This window comes from Cottoperca gobio, chromosome 9, assembly GCF_900634415.1.
Source record: "Cottoperca gobio chromosome 9, fCotGob3.1, whole genome shotgun sequence".
In the NCBI taxonomy this organism is placed as follows: domain Eukaryota; kingdom Metazoa; phylum Chordata; class Actinopteri; order Perciformes; family Bovichtidae; genus Cottoperca; species Cottoperca gobio.
The window spans coordinates 11,831,390-11,851,267 of record NC_041363.1 but is presented as its reverse complement, the minus strand read 5'-3'; the positions used below and the strand labels follow the sequence as shown (position 1 = coordinate 11,851,267).

Below are 19,878 nucleotides of genomic sequence, written 5' to 3'. Positions count from 1 at the left end.
TCACAAATCAACCAATCGGCAGTCGTTGTGTTTTTCTTCGTGGCCAGAATAGCAGGTCTGTGTTTACTCGCTGCCGCCACCTTGTGTCGTTTCTCTAAACAAAACCCCAGCAGGTAGGACACTGCAAACATGTTTTACAATGCTGATAGTCGACTTTTAAAAATTGAGTCTCTATAAAGGCTCCTTTTGGTAGAGACTTTGAAACACATGATTGTGCGTAAATGGTGGTTAAGGTTGGAAAGTAACTTTCAAATTTAGCAGGGCCATGTCTACAATGGCGAATAAAGCCCACCTGTTGTGTTCAAATTAATTAACAATACACCGATACACATGAACAGTAACACTTCAATGACAGGCATTTAACAGCTACAGCTACATAGGTGAATATATGAAAGCAAATTATGGGATAAACATAACATAAAATAAAATATGTAGGCTAACAAAACATGCCGGAAGTCAACATAGATAAATAGAAAAGTAACTTTTAGATCAGGGGTGTCAAACTCATTTTAGCTCAGGGACCACATACAGCCCAATTTCATCAGTAGATTCACCAGTACATTCTGAAAATGTTCACATTTAATAAACTATCTTTTACAAAACATTATGAACAACAAGAAAAATAAGTGCAATTTTAACAATATTATGCCTCAGTTTATCATTTACACATGTGCATTACAACTTACAGATCAGTCTGTCTACAAAGCTACTGAAACATTTAGTCACAGGGATCTGGAACTGAACAATATAGTATTTTACTTTATGATCAAAACAACTTGTCAAGATCTAGAAATTATTTTAAATTTACATTCATTTCCACATCTGTGTAGTAATCCTGACACCACACCATACAAACTAAAGTGGGAACTATTAAGGAAGAAGGTTAAGTTATCCCCCGCCTATGAAATGTATACATTTAGTACAAACTATTTTGTACTAAAGCTGCTTACTGACATTATATTGCTGTTCAATGTCTTTAAATATACCGCGGGCTGGATTGAACCCTCTGGCGGGCCGGTTTTGTCCGCAGTCCGTATGTTTGACACCCCTGTTTTAGATGAAAACACAGTCTCACAACTTTGATAGCTTTTTTTAGTAATTGTAATTGTCCAAATATAGTTCCATCTCTTTCTTGAAAACATGAAAGTGAGGTTTTACTTTAACAAAAGTACATTTATGAATGTAACACTGCAAAAAAATAGAGATTGATTAGAAAATAGTATTTTTCATTTATTGTGTTGAACCTTAAAAAAACAAGACACATTTGCCAGAAGAAGTTCGAAATCCTAGATCATAGTATGTGAGATACATCTACAAATATCTTGCCATAATTTATGGGTCTGTATTCCCAGAACAGATTGACAGAGTTTTAGTATGGGGAATCACATAAGGTACAGCATGACAAAAAAGGACCTAACCAGGTAACATCAATAAATTATTTTTAAATTAACCTTACTGACAAAGTCCCCCTGTTCAATATTTTGATAATTAACAAACCTAATTCTCTTTCTGTACTATAATGTATATGAACTGGATATTCACATTCATTCAAGTAATGTATTCACATGTAAAGGTAAGTAGATTATGATGATGATGATGATGATGATGATGATGATGATGATGATGATGATGATGATGATGATGATGATGATGTTGGAAAATAGAAACTTGTATTTGCAGTGTGGGAAATTATATGATACTAAACATTTCCCATGAGCTCAAAGGTCAAAAGTTCCCATGTCAAGGTGTGCCATTCAAACTGGTCACTGTTGGAATCATATACAATTATGAAATCAACTGTAAACATTGTGAATTCACAGCTGACTGACACACTGACCATTTTCGAGTCTACCAGGGAGAAATATTTTGGATGGACTTATAATATGAACCCTCCTATTAACACTAAGAAGAGCATCAGTGAGAGCATGATGGACTAAAATAACCTACAGATTGGTTGTTTTATTTGTCATTTACCCCACACATTAGATAACATTCTTTTTACATTGATTTGCATTGTTTCACACTGCACAAGATATTGCTGTTGAATCTAATACAGTAAAAGCCAAAGTTCTAGCTTTCTTTCCATTATTCCATCACTGCGAGTAATGCCAAACCCTTGTAGAAGGAGAACGTTTATTGTAGCAGGAATCTATCCTCTGGGCCAGTGAAGAAGACTGGATTCCAGCTACTAATATTTACTTTAACTTATTTAAACTGTTTACCAATCCAATTTAATTCTGTCTCAGCGTAATACTTAGTCAAAAAACGAAGGTCTCAGTCAGGAAAAAGAAGATCACTGGAGAAGTTTGAAGTCTGATACAATAGAGTTTAATCTCATGTACAAGTACAAAAATCAACTCTTGAGAACATCCCCGGAGATGCACTCCTGGCCTGAAACGGCCTCTTCTTATACTCAACTTCACATACAAAACCAAGGTTGTAGTCTAAAAGGTTGTGGAGTGGTGCCAGTGGAGTCCAGTAAATCAACCTGACATATTCTGGCCTACGGCCTTTGACTCATGGCTCATGGCTGTTCTGTCCTCTACACGTATCTCCGGGTCTCCTCTCCAGTTGACGCTAGCTCTGCCATTTTAGCAGGCGCCTGGCCTGTTAATCTCACCCTCATCATATACTCAGGGCCTCATAAATCTACCTTCTTTATGAGCTCGAACTGGGAGACTCACTCTTCACTCTTACCCCACTAATGATGTTATTCAGGCCATTCTCCAAATGTTTACAGAGGCTGTTCTCTCACACTTACATTGATCATGATTGAATATTACACATGTATATATATATTCATAATACAATCCATATACTAAGTAAAACCTACTACAATTATGTACTAATAAAACCTATTACAGAACACACTTTTATTACACCTTATAATAAAACACATACTTATTAAATTCGCCACAACACGTTCTGTTGACATTTCTGAAGGATTCCTGAAGAGGTCCAATTATTATATTAATTGGATGCATTTATTGCAAAATTGTTTTATATGACGAGAACAAATGGAATGTTATGTAATAGTTCCTGCTCTCTCTCTTGACAATGACTATAATGAGTAAATCAGGAAACTATGTAAGTCACCAGGAAAAGACAATCTCTCTGATGACCTGTGATGACATTGCAGATGGGGGAGGTGCATTTCTAATTACTTACGTTATCTTTAGTGCTCACATTAAAACTGACCCTCATTGTGGTACAATATAACCATTATATGTCATTTTTACGTGGATCCTGCAAAAGACTTTAAAAAATGCAACCTTTAGTGTGTGTAAGAAATCTGTCTTATACATTTATCATATGATATTTTTTGAAACAGATATAAATATATAAGAATATTATAATCTTAACTGTCAATTTGTGGTACACAACTAAATGATGTGCATAAAAAGTTCATCCAAATTCTAATGTCGTCTAGTTTTTTCAGGATTGGTCATCATTGTTTTTTGCTTAAAAGTGTAAATAAAAGAAGAAGCAGTTGAGTAACTATTTGTCTGTCAGATAATATATGTATAGTACAATGATAAAATACTGTGTATAATTAATGTAGTAATAAAGATGTAATAGTTGTATAAAGAGTGTGAAGTGCTGTGCACAACTTAAACAAGAATGTACTTACAACAGGTTTCCTTGAAATGTTTTTGTAAAGTCCTCATTCTTCAGAGTTGGTTGAGAAAAATGTCTCAAGAAACATTTTCATATTTTATGCATATGCAGGATTTACAGAACTGTTGACGCTGTGGTCGACATCCAATCAATGACCCTCTTAAGGTCCCACAACATGCACCATTAAAAACAATATTGTTTTTTGTTTAATTTGCCCCCTTCAATCTCTTCACTTGTTACTAATTAAGCTATATGATGACAATGCATGTGCAGGTTAAAAGCAGATGAGCCTGAATGGGCCTACATAAAAAAAGATATATATTAAAAAGATATATATATATATATATATATATAATGTTGGTAAACTGAGTAAAAGTAGTTTTAGGTTTAGGTTTGTCTTATTTTGTATTGTATGGTTTTTGGTTAGTTTGATTGACATGACCTCTATAAACGTACCTTCGTAACTTACATCCATAATAATGCCTCTGCCTGCGGATATACAGTACAGTATGTATAACCACTTGTGATACCAGTTTATAAACCGAGCATATCCTCCAGTGCCAGCAGGGGGCGCCGTAATATCGAAACTGCTCGTCTGAATGGCTGTGAGAGTCTGAGTTTCGTCAAGCCGGCAGAAGGAAAACAAACAAACGCCGGAAGATAAGCGACTACTCCTTTAGAATTAAATACTACATGCTGCTAACGTCCTAATACTGATCCAGTTTTTCTCACTGTGCACCTGCAAACTAGAACAACATGCAGAACAATCAAAAGCTTGCCTCACTTTTATCCCTAAGGCAATTTCCCCCCCAAAAAATTCAAACTATTTCAACTCCAGTGGTTCTTGTTCAATTAATTAATTCGCGATATATTTTGATTGCTTTATTTATTCGTATGGTTTAATTAATTAATAATTGTGCCTTTTATTATTTTCACTTTTGTACCTTTTAAACAGACTCAGTGCTATATATTACAACTTTTTATCGCAATTTTCATCCATGTTTCTTATTTGTGTTTACTGATGCCTAGGAATTCATTTTGTAAATGAGGTCTCTACCTCAATTTATTTCCATGTTAAAATATTGTGTTTGGTAGCATCTAATTAACGTGATATTAATTAAGATATAGTGTGTGAAATTGTCGTTTAGAAAACAATCAGCGAATGTTTGTACACAGTTTTGGACTGATTACACGTTCAAAGTAAATCAGACTTTTATTTTGAAGATCATTGTAACCGGAAACCTCGTTGTACTCGGCTTAACTTGACACTATTTTGTGTCGTGCCTGAGAGGACAGTGAAGTCTTGCAGCCGCTCAGACTTGAGGAGTGACAACTTACTATGGCGGGTGCTCTTCATCTGTTTGCTCTTCGCCCTTCCCAGTTCCGTGGACGGTAGCTGGACCGCAACTGGACTGAGCTCACAGCCGTTACAGTTTCCTCTCCAGGACGAGCCCGACCAACCGTCAACTCCCGCGACGGTAGCTTGGATATTCAAGGACATTTTTAACGTTACCATAGCTACTTTGGCCTTTTCTGTCGATTAAGGGAAATCCAGCGTGTGGTTCTCCGGTGCAATGTTGTGGCCATATTTTGTAAACACGGACAGGAACGGCTGATATCATATAACACACTCCCGGGCTGATGATGTTTCTCTACGTGCCATCTCTACATGTCGTACCCGCACCCCTTCCTCTGCTGCTGAAGGGCCATCAGACGGCGACGTAAAGGAAACCAGTTGCTGACTTTCGATGCGTTCATCTCAATTATGGCATCGTTTCCAGACCTCATAAAGTCGGGTTTGTGCTGAAAGAACACCACGATACTGGTGGAAGTAGTGAAGGCAAAAAACGCGGTGAAAAGGCCAGTGAACTTTGATTTGCTGAGTGCTGGAGTGTGTTGCAGCCAGAGGTGCATCACTGCTGTGCATCAGGTCCAGGTATGTGATGATGAGCATCGTAAGCCATCAATTTGTCATTACCTTGCTGCCATGTTGCTAGGTAACTAACTGACGGTGAGTTTACTCCAGTTCAAATGTGATCACCCTCTTCCTGAAACGTGCGACGTCACGTTTAGTAAATCTTATTTTACAAGGTTTAGTAACACTGTGTTCTGTCATAGCTCGCCATTGCATTTGTTAAGACTCACTTTGTCTTCCTCCTTCTGCCTGCTCTCGTGCTATGTTGGCTCTGTTGCTGTCACACAGGCTTGCTTGTTAAAGCTGGTAAAATGTTCCTCTCTGTGTCCTGACTGTAAACTGTTATTATTATTATACACTTCATTTAATCATTGAGCGGAATCACTGGTGGATTTTTTTCATGCTCTATGTTTTTGCCCTTTTGGTGCACTTTCCAATGTTACCTATACTTAATTTACTCTGCTGCAAATTACAACATGTATGGTTTTGACCTCACTTTGAAAGGAAGGAATGTCCACATGTCTACTTAGGTTAGCTTGTTTTTGACTGAACTAGAAACCTGCATACCACAAGCTTGTTTTCGTATCCCTTATGCCTTTTCTATTACAAAATGACTTTATGAGTTTCAGACTCAAGAGTCACTCCACTTGACTCAGCAGGGCCCGGGTGAGTCATTGAGTCAGTGCTGACTGAGGCTGGGGCGTCTGTTGCCCAGATGATGGCCCTGCTATTAGGGGGCGTCAGGAGCTGTTACAGGGCCACGCCACTGTGACACCCCACTTTATTTCCAACATCGCAGTATGCCTTTTGAATTAGGATTGTGATCTGAGACTAGTTTGGAGATTTATCTGTGCTACTGATCAGGGTCTCAGCCTTATAAGAGCAGGATCTAGCCTGCACTTGGAGTGTAGAGAGATGCATGTTGTTTCTGGGCCTGAAGGATATTGAACCCAATGCACACAGGGTGTAATCTCTTTGACATGTTAAAACTTGTGTCAGTCATAACTGTTGTGAAAGTTGTGTAACACACTCTGCATAACACACTGTGCATCAGTTGCTCTGTGATCTTTAAGATTACATTGAGTCATTTTTGAATAACATGAGAGCTGAAATTGGAATGGTGAAGTTCACTGCAAGAGTGGTTTGTAAAAAATAGATTATCGTTCTGAATTATAGGCAATCTGAGCCTTTTTCTTTTACACTGATTTTTCCCTTCTGAGTCACTTTTTTTTTTTTTTTACTTTTAGACAGACTTGTTACATGGTCCTCCTTTTTGATCTGAAACACGTACAGCTGCTTTTGTTGCTGATTGTAACGATTTCCACACAAAAGCTGTCGGCGACTAGCAGGATATGTTCTCATGTCTTTCATTTGTGTCACAAAGAACTACACAGTAAACACTTAACTGATGTCACTGCCTGTTCTTCAGTAACTGAAGTGCTGGTCTGATGATTAAGGGCAGACTTCTTGAAGTGGAGGCTATCACTATTAGAATCACAACCCAATTCAAATATTCCTCACGTGACAGCGCACCGGCCCCGCCCTTTTGATAACTGTTATGACCTTATGGGCATTTCTCTACTGTAGACAAGGCATTTCCTCAAGATATTTGCCTAACCAGTTTTCTAGTGTGGAACTGCCTCCCCTCAACACACACACTTACACAAATACACACGTGTTACATACACAGGGCTGTGTTGACAATGCAAATTGCAAAACCTGTATAGTGACTTTCATTCTTCAGAGAAATCTGTCTCTTATTTTGTCATCTTTGTGTATTTGAAGACAATTTATTCCTACATTCAAAATTGTAGCCGAGCAAAAAGTACTTCTATGAAACGGTCTCTTTTCAGAGTATTCTCAGTATTTAATATTGCAGTTTGTAAAAGTAGCCTAGTGATAGGTTTGATTCGGGCTCAGTCTCAATGACCAGCCTAATTAACTGAGCTCTGACTTTAATTAACGTCACTTGTGTGTGTGCTAAGTGGAAATATGGGTGCACAAGGATACAAGGACTCAACATTTTTAATGAGGTAGTGGACAGTGCTTTTGTCAAATAGCATGTGGCCAATAAAAGGCACGCAATATACTTGTTTGTTGTTTAATAAAACCTGGTGTTTATTGCTCACTTTCTGATTATAAAGGTCCTTATGTTAATACTGTCTTATTTTGTACTGTATGATTTTTGGTCAGATCAGATTAGAACGGTACAATCAATATGAATTCACAAAGCAAAGAACTACAGACTTCTTGCTGCGATGTACACTTTCCATTTCCGAAATTATTTCCCTTTCTTAACCATTAGAACACTACACATTGGGGGTAATTCTTTCAAGGGCACACAAAATCTTTGAGTGAGCTCACGAGCACACGCTAATCTTTTACGATTTGTAGTTAAATATACATTGTGGCTATATTTGCAAGTCTGAGTGCGGACATTGGGACTAGGCCATGCTGTTGGATAGTTTTAACTCCGACATGTCTAATCACTCCAATCTTATCGGCAGTACTCTTTTGTTGTTATTTTAAGCTCCTATCAAAGGTATAACACCGATTTGTTTAATACTATATTTAAAAAAATAAATAAAACTGTATTTTTTAAAGGCTCTCAACACAATGTTCAGAGCATTAAAAAAGCAGCAAACAGCTATTTGAAACTAAGCCGATGTTGGATATATTTGGGATCTGTGTTATCCCATGTGATAACCCAGAATTCTTTATTAAGCAAGTAATTTCAGCAGCTTTCAAATATTCATTCAGTATAAATATTGTATGAGTTATTATTTCCTGGACAATTTGTTTAAAAGCTTCAGGATGGCACATTTATTCGCAGCTATGTTTGTATTGAAGTTTGACACAGTCCTGAAGAAGTTTAGTGATTCTTTATTTCTAGGATAACCATACATGGACTTTTACAAGTTTTGTCTGGTTTTAATCAGTAGTTTTATTCTGCTTCTGCTGCAGAGCATTTGTTAACTGAGGAGACATAATGTAGAGGCATTTAATGCATCTACTGTAGACCAAGGAATCCTACAGGAAGACAGCAGTTGAGATTCTGAAACCTGATAGCCAAACACACACCAAACAAACACGGCACCACAGAAGGAGAAACAGTGCAGGTGAATATGAATCCGTCCATTGTCTGTACAATTCAGGTTTTTCTGCTGGTGAGTTATTTATTGAATTAAAGCAGTTCTGATGCTGTTTTTAAGCAAACGCTGAAAGCAAAGTGCAGACACTGCGATGATCTTACTGATAAATGAGGATAATGATTTCTAACTGCACTCATTTACTAAGCTAATGTTTGCTCATTCATGTCACACAGCTCTCTTTCCCAAAGATTAAAAGTACCCGCTTATGTTATATTGTTCCAGGACTGCATGACAACCTCCTGATGGTCAGGAGTAAATATGTAATATGTAAATATATGCTGTAAGACTGAGTGACTGTGGAGTGGAACATTTCTGACAGAGCAGCCTGTAGCATGTGAACATGTGTTTGAGTATTCATAGCACTGCCAGGAATCTGTTGTGTGACAGGTCTTCTGTTTTCCTACTACAACCCTCAGTTGTCCGATGATTGTCTTACAGCATAAGTCAACACTCATGTTTCTATTACTACAGGTCACAAATGAGAAATACCGACATTTTAGTCGAGGAAACAAGAAAAGACACACTTCCTGTCAGTTGAAGTTTGAATGACGTATGTAGCTGCTCACCATATCTTTTGGTTCCTTGTCTGTACTATTTGAGCTGCTTATCAGATGAGATGGCTTTTATAGGAAGAGCAGAGAAACATCAGGTAGAAACACAGTAAAATGAGCTGTATGAGGCTTTTTCAGGAGATTAACTAGGTAGCAAATAAGGGTGAACATTCAGTACGGCGTGGCTTCAACTACTGTAGCATAGTGTACATGTTGTTGCACTAAGATATAATCATAACTTCACTTGAAGGTGTGGTAGTTTGACATTTTCTTTATGTTGCTCCATCTCTAATGATTTTCTATAAACCTGTTGAATTTAAGGCCGTGTATTTTAAGACCTTAAATACTTAAGATTATTTGTTCAATAAAAGAATGTTGGAAATAATTTCCTTTTTTAAAAAAATTTTATGCAACAAGCAATTTGTTGTATTTTAGCAGGACTATCCTTAAAGCAGTGGAAAGCTGATTGGAAAAACTGTAAAACCATATGCATCAAATCTGAAGAAATCTTTTTAAAATTTTAATGCAATCAGAACAGAAGGATTTGCATTTATCACAGTCCCTGTAACAGCCAACATACTACTACTACTACTACTACTACTACTACTACTACTACTACTACTACTACTATATAATAATAATAATAATCATAATAATCATAACAATAATGATATGTTCAAATGCAGTCTTATAAATTGTAGTTTTTGGCAAGAAACCTAAATAAATCCAATTGTTATAAGGAGATGGAATTATGATCTGTTTAACTTCCTCACAAAATACATTATACAGAAGGTAATTAAGGAGTATATAGTGAAGTACATGAGATTTTTTATATATAATTGTTTTATGTTTTTACCGTGTTATCAAATTGGTATTGAGAATTGTGGAATTTCCCTGGTATTGGTATCGACTACTACATTTCTGGTATTGTGACATCCAAACAAAACATAATATTGTGATACTGAAGTGTATCAATATCTTCTTACACCCCTAACTGTTGTGCAATATTGTTGTTGATACGTGCCATTTCTCCATAACTTTTAAGTGCGGTTGTTTAAGCCGAGGAGTGGTATAGTCTTGGTTCTTTACTTAGATCAGACTGTGGACTTGTTGGAAGTCTATTGCATCCTGATCTCCTGTGTCTTGTATTCCTTCTTTACTTATTCCATTCTCTATAATATAGACACATTTGTAACCCACGATCTCACTGGGGCTCATTTCTCACAGTGGGTGAATTGTTGCAATAGCTAATTTCCTGTTATTGAGTTGTTAGAATATTAGAAAAGTCAATTTACTTTACAGCTTGGCATATACTGTAGGAATGCAGTTTGTTATATGAGTTTGCAGAAAGATACTGAAGATATTAAACTGGATTTACTACAAGCTTTTCATGTCATCTCGGACTGTATATAGTCCAAGTTATTTTTCCCACAGCTGATAACTCCTGGCTACAAAACTCACGTCATGTTTGTGTCATTTCTTTGACAGCCAGTAGAGACTGATTTCAACGGGCACTGACAACACCGGAGGGGATTTTAAGTTACCAGTGGATTTTATGTTAAGAACTTTTCACACCACGCTGAAATTAAGTGTTTACTTATCAACAAAGCATATTTCTAAAATATACTTTGGTCTTTATTTATTGTCTGCCAGAGGACATGCTCTTCTTTTGTTAGCAGTGCTACAGCAGGAATTTTCTGAACTGTTAACTTAATGACGTTGGTTAAAGATATAAATATGCTTTGAATCAGGAATGGCGATAATGTTTGTGCCAGTTTTATAGGCTGGTAGTTTCCATTCAAATGAAACATTGTCATTAGCTCGACGTCTGCTTTGGAATTGGATAATGATGATGGATAGATGAGGAACGTTACTTCCTGCACTGCGCTGCACACACACTATGGCTTGTACTGCACATGGCAGCTTATAGCAGTCTTTTGGGAAACAGCTAAAATACATCCCTCCCCTCTCCCTCCCCTCTCTCCCCCCTCTCCATACTTGCAGTGAATATTGACCAACTCTGATGATAGGCAGATTGGTTTGTGCATCCCTATTTAAAGTGATTGAAAAATATTTCTCATAGCTCCCCAAAGGAAGATTAAACAATTTCACTATCCAATAACATATTTGTGGAAAACAAAGATTAGTATGGGGGCATTTTCAAACGTTAGGGGACCCATTGGGATTTGGAGTAATCTTGAAAAACATCTTTCATAGTTAACAATATCCTCTTAGGGGAGTATCGGCACACATTGCCAGGTCTAATTTTTCTTTAAATTCATTTTGAGTGGACAATCAGGCATCAGATGAGCCCCCATCATGCACCTGGGTGCCAGCCAACCACTGAATGGAACATTGTGTTTTTCTCTGCACATCGAGCTCCATAGACTTTTTCCTTCTTCTCCCACATCAGCTCCCTTAAACAAAGCAGGAGATGCTAATGTTGGTGTTGAACTGTTGACAGGGACAACATAGGTACAACCTGTCCCCACCCATTCCTGATGAGCCAGCTGACTGTTGTCAAAACACTGCTAATGCCCCTACAGTCACAAAGACTATTGCTTTTTGCGGATTGTGCCATGTCCCTGTCCCTTTTGGACACCAGTTTCTCTGGCAGTGTGGGTGGACTGGGAGAGCAGAGCTGAAGTCTTTTTATAGCAGTCGACCACCTTCCTGTGTCCTTACTTGAGTTTCATTTTATGGAAGAGGAATGAAGTCTGTTATGTGCATCCTGTCAGGGAAGAGGGGTGTTGTTATTCATCAGGCTTGTGCACAAGGTGAAATTGAGGCACTCTGACACACACACCCTCTCTACCAGGAAACTTCTTGGCTCTTAAGCGGAAAGAAAGTCCCAGTAGATGATGTATTCGCTATTCTAATCTGCAAGGAGCTTAGTCTGCTTTGAATTAGAAATGCTAATTAATTATAAAGCTGTCGCTGACCATCAATTCTGTAAATAAAAACCTTAAAAAATATATTTTTTATTTATTTATATTTATTTATCCCTACATGTTTATGTTTATTTTTACGTTGCATTAGGTTCTCTTGTGTTCCGAGTCAGTAGGGATTATGTATACTGTATATGCCATTTTATATTTGTTTGGGTTTTGTTGTACCCCACCCCCCAACCCTTGCAGCACTCTCTGACTCACATGGATCATGTAAAATGAAAGCGACAGTGCTGCTTCATGTCATTTTACCCACGCTCTCCTTTCTTTTCCATTGGCCGCAGACACCTGATTTCTCTGAGGCTAAAAATAGACTCCTTCAGACCCGAACTCCCCCTCCTCGCTGCCACCTCACCTCTTCCCCTTTTTTCCTCTCAGTGTACAGGCTTTTATCGGGAAGTCTCTCTGCGTTTTACCCATTTTTTGTATCCATGTGCCAGACAAAGCCCCACGTCTCCATTCAGAGTGCTGTGTCTCTGTCTGTGGGAGACGTCAGAATCCTTTATGGTGTAAGACTGACAGAGAGTTTCTGGTTGTTATAGCTATGATAAGAAAATCCCAAGGTGATAAAGCCTGGTTTTCCCCAGAGCTGAAACCTGATCTCAGAACCCATCCAAATGTTAGCCAAAGTCATAGGAGCATGAGCATCTTTGAAAATGGCCTTTTATGGTCAGTATGAGAGACGGCCTCTGTCTTTGGTCACTGGGTAGAACACTTTTGTGAAGCCTGCATTATTCGTCCTGCACAAGAGAGTTTGAGGTATTTCACCAAAGGGCAGCAGACGGCCTCAACGTTTCACGAGCAGATTTCTTATCATGGACACTTTAATTTACCTTGATGCATTTCTCCTCTTAAGGAACACAGACCATACATAAAAAAAAAAACCTGAGGCTGACGGAGATGGTTGTGTCAAGATCAGTTACTATATAAAAATATATGTTAAACACCATTGTAGAGGCTAAACCAACGCTTTAAACCTCCGAGTTGCCGCTTTGTTTTACTAATTGACGCACTTATTGTCGTGTCCGCTGAATAAAGATTCCGATATAAAAGGTTATATCGTTAACTCAGTCCATTTATTTCTTGTTGAATCAGCTTTCCCGTGTGTGTGTGTGTGTGTGTGTGTGTGTGTGTGTGTGTGTGTGTGTGTGGTCAAAAACGGTTTACAAACATTGGTTCCTACTTATAGCAGGAGCGCTAATTGGCTCCTACAAGCATTTTAACGTTCCTCTCTCTCCTTGTTTTTACCTGATCCTCTAATACACTTTTTCTCCCCTGATGCTTGAATATTTTTCTGTTCCCATTTCACACCAACATTTTCAGTTCCTGTTTCCTCTCTCAGCTATTAGAGCATGAGAATTTAGGGCATTTCTTCCCAAGGATTCAGTCAATTCAATATTGGTATTCTCATGTGTTTCTCCATATTCCTCTCTCTCAGTGCTAGATTGTTGAGAAGTGAGTTATTAGCGGTCTACATAGTTAATTTTAAACTATAACAAGAGAACTTGCATCATAATGGCTTTGAGCATTTTTTCTTGACATTCTTTTTAACACAAGTACAGTATAAAATATTTAGTTTTTAATTCTGCAGTCTGTTATACGGAGATTCTCCCCTACATTCAGTATATCACAGCAGCTTATATTTGGGTTGACGATATCTTAGAATCAGCGAGCATTGCAGGCTGTTGCTGTAGCCAGAAGACAGAAACCAGAGTGCAATGGACATGAGCCGAGGTGGGGAAGAACAGAGACTGACAAAAGTGAAAGTGGAGACAGGAGAAACAGGAGAAAGAAGTATCGGCCCCGAGAGCGTCTGGTCTCTACTTTCCTCGTCACTCTGACTTCATCTTGGCAGCCAATAAGGCAAGAGCCCTGTGTCTCCATGGTAACCACCACCCCCCCTCCCCGTTCAAGCAACGATGGAGAGGATGAAGGGGCAGGGAATACATTTGGTCTTTTTGTAGCATATAATCCATTTCATTTCTCTTCCTCGACACAGTTGCATTGCCAGTTATCGGAGTGCTAGTGTATTTCTGTTTGTTAATGTGGGAAACTAAAAATAGACTCAATAGACAGGGCAACATGGTTTCTGTTTACTTTTAGATTTGTATATGCTGCCACTATTTTCTAAAATGTAGAATAACACGCTTTAAACTACATACATTTATTTGACACTTAAGAAGTTTGGCTCACCTTTTTCTTTGTGTAAGGCTTATAAATACATTTATCCTTGAACTTTCCAGATATTAGAAAGTCATCATGCTAATAACACAAGTTAGATTTGTTATACCTCATTTTACATTTGATATTCCAATGCCTACACTAAGCTTCTTGTGCTATTACAAACGGTGCTATTGTCAGTCAGATCAATGCAGTTTGAATATCTGATGCATGTGAAGCTGTTTGTATTCTGCCAGAGATGGACTGATAATGTAGGTGTCATCCCACTGAAATAACAAATCTCAGCCAAGTCACTGTAGTAATTCATATAGTCAAGGCACTTTGCACTATTGTGAGAGATCGCTAGTGGCAATGATACTGGAAATCCATTAGTTGTTATTCCTCCAAGCCTTTGTGATGTCAGTGGTGAGCAAGTACTCAGCAACAGGCTCCACATTAGCAAGAAGATGGATTTGAATCAGCATCTCGTCGCTACCAAACACTCATAGAGGGGCTGATGGTGATGTTAGAGACAGATTGTCCTAATCTACAAAAACATTTCCTGTCCTGTGGTCTGTAGGCGTGATGAATTAGTAAAGAGGATGGACAACATTTGAGGGTAGAGATGCTTTACTTTTCTGTATCTGTCTGAGTTACATAAGACTGCTCTCTGTGCAGTTGATTTAGGCTGTTTGAGCACTCGGAGAGAACGACAGCGAGGGGAGATTCTCATTTAACCTTGGCATGTAGCTGATGAATCCATGTGTAATTTGCATACAAGGCCATCTAATTTTGGTTTTCAGAGTGAAGCGTGGTGTTGATAAGAGATAGAGTTGGTATGTGACATGTGTTGGAAAACGGTGGGCTGATGAGCACCACTGAGGCATAAGAAAACAATGGCTCTACTTATTAAAGCAGCTTAAAGTTCTCAACAGTCACTGGGCACCAGATTTATTTACGTAGAATTTTAATTACATGCTGTGGGGGTATCTAATCTAAACCTTACTTATTTTCCACTGGTTCAAAGCTTCACATGTGGTGAGGTTCACTCATCTGCCTTGGAGTGAGTTCATGTTTGTCATGATGAGATTTTGTACGACCATAAATTTGAGGTTATTTACAAAAAACAAACAAAAATAGCTGATCGCTGACAGCTATATTTATTTTAAACCCTCTTTTTAATGGTCACACATCCAGAGAACACACAGTGACATTTGTTCTCTGCTTTTAACCCATCCTAGTCTAGAGGCTACTACTAGGAGCAATGGGGAGGGGGGAAGGGGGATGTCCGGTACCTTGCTCAAGGGCACCACTCCATTTGTTTTAGGTTGGGTCGGTGACTTGAACCAGCAACCCTACGGCTCGCAGTCCAAGCTCCTACTGACTGAGCCACTGCCGGACTACTTTTACAGTACTCTATTTTAAAATCATTCACTTCACTATTTGACATTTCCAAGCAGTAAATGATTAGTTGTGAGATGCTTTAGATTTATTTTTTGCAATAAATGTTAGGAATGGCTAGCCTAATTCACATGCTGACTAAATCGCATAGTTAGTGGATGATAAACAATTTGTTTGCCTAGTTTTTTAACTCTCGCTCTACAGTAATCTTCTTTTTGTAAAGTTTTGCTTTCCTCACAACACATTCTCCGCTGTGTATGTTCTCCGTGCTGGTGGATCCGTGTAAAAGATGATCATTTCTAGAAGCAGTTCTTACTTGCAGGGATACTGTAGGAGGACGAGGAGAAGGAGGAGGAACACAATGGAGGAGATGCTCTCGGGGTGTCGAGTATTTTTAGCGATGATGAGTAAAGAATAAGGGAATGTTGTGAATGTCCATCCCACCTCCTTAGCCTGTGGAGGAGCATGGGACTGAGGGACAGGAGGAGTGATGGACTCGTAGTAGGGAGCGTCAAGGGAGCTTACTGTATTTACAGATGAGGCGCCACTATTTATTGAGACTTCGTTTGTTATCCTCTGCATTTACACCGCTCTGCTGGCTAATGACACCGCTCGTCACACTGGTTACTCATGTTTTTGGAGTGTTCTTTTGTGGTGACCTCGACTCTAGTAATAAAAGATTTGGTCTCAGGAGATCACATTATGTTGCATCTGCATTTGTCTGTTCTGTTAGCTCAGCCTCAGTTCAAATTGAGCCTGTAACGTAGTTTAAATGACGGATCACTTAAAAAATGTTCCCCTACTTTTGCTCTTTAATTTTTTGAGTAGTGCATTGTGTGGTATAACATACAAACCATCCTGAGCACCTTTTGAATATAGAGAAAGGATAAATGTTTGCTCACCCCTTTTGTGCTTTATTGTCAGATAGCCTCCACCCAAACTACGCCTATATACTGAATAGAAATATTCTAGTCGCTATTCCATGGATTGTTTAAAAGAGTTAAAGGATAAAGTATCTTGTATCAAGGGTAAAATGTATGATTATTACCCTGCACATTCACAAATGTGGTATAGATATAAACTCCCCATTAAACACATTATTTCAGGGATTACAAAACTTTCATGACCCAAAAAGAGACATTTGGTGTGTCCCTGGGACCAAAACAAATGGTGAGTGTGAGTGAATGTTTATCACTACTGATGGGCCGCTGTCTCTGTATTAATATGGGTGAAGGCTGACATGTGTTGTAAAGTGCTTAGTGGTCGCAAAGATTGGACAAGAGCTACATAAATGCAGTCCATTTACCATTCTTCAGGTTGCATTCAGTAATCTGTGTCACATAGTTTAGATTTATCTCAGTTTTACCCCTGATTAATGAAGCTTCATCTTTTGCCCTTAATAGATACTCCGTTGGACAGAGAGGTCTAATCTTTGCACATTATGCTTGTTTGAAATATGCTTCATGGCCTCTTTGGCCATTGCAGGTGGATGGTAAACTCTCTCGCTGGGGCCAAGCAGCGCACACAGCTCAGCACAAACAGCATTGTCTTAAGCCTTTTGACATTTTAACTGGATTGGTCGATAAGCCCATCAACTCAATCAAGGGGTTCTTGCCACAGACCGAGGCTGTGTTTGCAGCGGTTGTCATAGCTGAAGCTGTCTCTGCAATGTCAAGGCAACGCTGTGTGAAACTGATCTATGGTATTTTAGGCAGTCCAGGGGCCGACATTTTCCACTTGTATTTTAAAGGGGTCTTGCCTCGGGTCAGTCAAGAGGGAACTCCTGCTCCCTCCTCCCCCTGCTCCTCTGGGATTTACCACCACCTCTTTTGCTCTGCCTCAAAGTGTTGCTCTCTAAAACAGGGCTACATTTAAAGGAGCGTCACCATTGTGGCCTTTGGGGAAAAAAGCCTCCTATGAGTCAACACCTCCTTTCCAGTGTTCTGCTTTGTGTTGACAGCAAGGCCCAGCTGTTGCTCTCTGTTACGTGGTCAACCTGTCTGCTCCACTTAAAGCTATCTTCTGCACCTTCAGACAGAGTTAGTAATGCCACTCTCCATTATTGTGATGCAAGACAGCCTGGGGTGACAAGGAAAATGGATCTTAACAAAGTAAAAAGTACGGTTTGAGTTTTGATCTTGTTTTTTTTGCTGACATTGGTCTACACAATCAGCATGAATAATAGTGATCATTAGACATTTTGAATACAAATAAAAAAGCAAGATATAATAAAAGTTTAAATGACAAAGGGTACATTATAATTACAGTGTTGAAAGACAGAAGTGGGTACATAATTAGTCAATGAGAATGCAAGTGTTGAAGACCTGTGGCGTTAAATTGAGATATGGAGTTCATGTTCTCACAAACTGTCCCTAAGGAGAGTGAAGCAGGCAAGTAATCCAGAGTAAAACATCCTATGATTATCTTGTGCCAGTGTGCTCTAGTTGGAGGTCTGTTATATTTAATGTATAGACAGAAGCGTAAACCTCTGGTCTATGACAGATAATACAGTCTTTGCTTTGGAGTAAGCAGGTTTCACCTGTTAAGGTTAAACACTTATCCCTGTTTAGAGATGAGCAGATATGCACATCTTTGAGCGCTTGTTTGTTTATGCCGTCTCCAGGAGTCACACTGATGTAGCTGTGTTTACAGGCATTGTCCTTATGGCTCTTGTGTTATTAAGCGTCATGTCATCTGAAAATCTAGATTGTCAGACCTGTGCCTCTGACTAAGCTTTTACTTCTGTTTAGTCTCCTTGTTCAATTCGGGTTTTAAATGGATTGAAAAGTGAATTATGTGTTTTCAAACATTCAACATACTGTTGCCTGGAGGATTTAGTACCTCTGATGGTTCGTCACACCTTCTGAGAGGGTCGCAGATGAGGCAGTTGCAGCATTATACTCCTCAGGGTGCGCGGTCCTGCCACAGCTGGCCACACAGGCTGAAAAAGCAGTGGTGGGTAGAGGCACAAAACACAGTCCTACTCAAAGTGTCTTGTAGCTATTGTTGGCTTCAGTTTTGTTAAAACGGGAGCAGGAACATTGGAGGCTGCTTTGTGATGAGCGCTGTGCACTGGCGTGTGCTACTGTTGCGTCACTACCTATAGGGGGGCAGAGACTGTATTTTTAGAAGGGAATGAGCATATTCTCTGAACAAACAACGTCAAGCACTCTGCTTGCGTATGCTAGGATTATTGTGACCGGGCTATTTTTAAGATGTTGTGTGTGTGTGTGTGTGTGAAAGAGAGTGTGTGTGAGTGTTTTTTTTCTGGGTCAAGCATGGTGCCAGTACACTCTCTCTCTCTCTCTCTCTCTCTCTCTCTCTCTCTCTCTCTCTCTCTCTCTCTCTCTCTCTCTCTCTCTCTCTCTCTCTCTCTCTCTCTCTCTCTCTCTCTCTCTCTCTCGGCTGCTGGTGGATCATGCATTACAGGTCTTATGCTGTGCACAGCATCTGCATCAGTCGCAAAGGAAAGAGTCAGAGAGACAGGTTTAAACCATCAGGGAGGGAGTTACAGCTAGGTCTGTGTCTGCAAGAGCTACACTGATTTAGTCAATCACCAGCTATTTTGATAATCGATGAATGGTTAATTATATTTGTGGAGTAGTCAGACACACAAATCATTAATTCAGAAGGCCTCATTAATCTGTAGCGTATCATTAAAGGAGAAGATACTGCATACTAAATCTAAGCCTCAGCTACGATACATATATACTGTATGTGTGTGCTGTGTTATACTTACATTAGATCAGTGTCCACACACAGGCCACACTACTGATAAACACAAACAAAATATGTAACAAACACATTTTTCTGGGAACATGTTTGGGTGTGTCCGTCTTCGGCTTTTGCTCCTGTGAGCCAGTATAGGAGAGATGCACTGAAACTAGAAGCAGCTTAAAACAAAACTTGGAAGAAAATAATTTAAAAAATATATATATAAAGATAGATAGATAGAATATTCATTGATTAATAAAAATAAATCAACAGATTAATTCATGATAAAGACAATAGTTAGATTGAGCTACAATTATTAAACTGTCACATAATTGGACACATAATTGACAGGTATCAGCCTCACTACAAATCCCAGTACCTCATCCTGCTGCACAGAGCAATGTTGTGACTGCACGGCG

The 19,878-nt window shown here is 38.9% G+C and overlaps 1 protein-coding gene across 4 annotated transcripts in view; it reads left to right on the top strand.

Annotated features, from left to right (window-relative positions):
- Nucleotides 1–4,914: 4,914 nt before the first annotated feature.
- Nucleotides 4,915–19,878, top strand: part of LOC115013690 (membrane-associated phosphatidylinositol transfer protein 2-like) — a 48,623-nt gene continuing 33,659 nt past the window's right edge. For all 4 annotated transcript variants that reach the window (XM_029440148.1, XM_029440147.1, XM_029440146.1 and 1 more), the window contains exon 1: nt 4,915–5,554. The gene's annotated coding sequence lies outside the window, so the exon portion shown is untranslated. The remainder of the gene's footprint in view (nt 5,555–19,878) is intronic.